The following is a 205-nucleotide window of genomic DNA, read 5'->3' as shown; positions in this document are numbered from 1 at the left end:
CCGCCCCGAAGCCTTCACGCGTCACAAACCACCCTTGAGCCACAGGCTGAGGGACCTTAATGCACAGCCGCCCATTTATCTGTTGATCAGAAACCGATGAAGTGAAAGATTTCCAGTTGGGTCGCGTCGGGAGACGGAAGTCCGACGAGATTCATTCCGTCCTTTCGCCTATTGAGGTAATGCGTGACGGAAGAGAAACAACAAC

Source organism: Penaeus monodon, chromosome 28 (genome assembly GCF_015228065.2).
Source record: "Penaeus monodon isolate SGIC_2016 chromosome 28, NSTDA_Pmon_1, whole genome shotgun sequence".
Lineage (NCBI taxonomy): Eukaryota > Metazoa > Arthropoda > Malacostraca > Decapoda > Penaeidae > Penaeus > Penaeus monodon.
The sequence above is the reverse complement of the archived record's forward strand: the minus strand, read 5'-3'. Positions refer to the sequence as shown.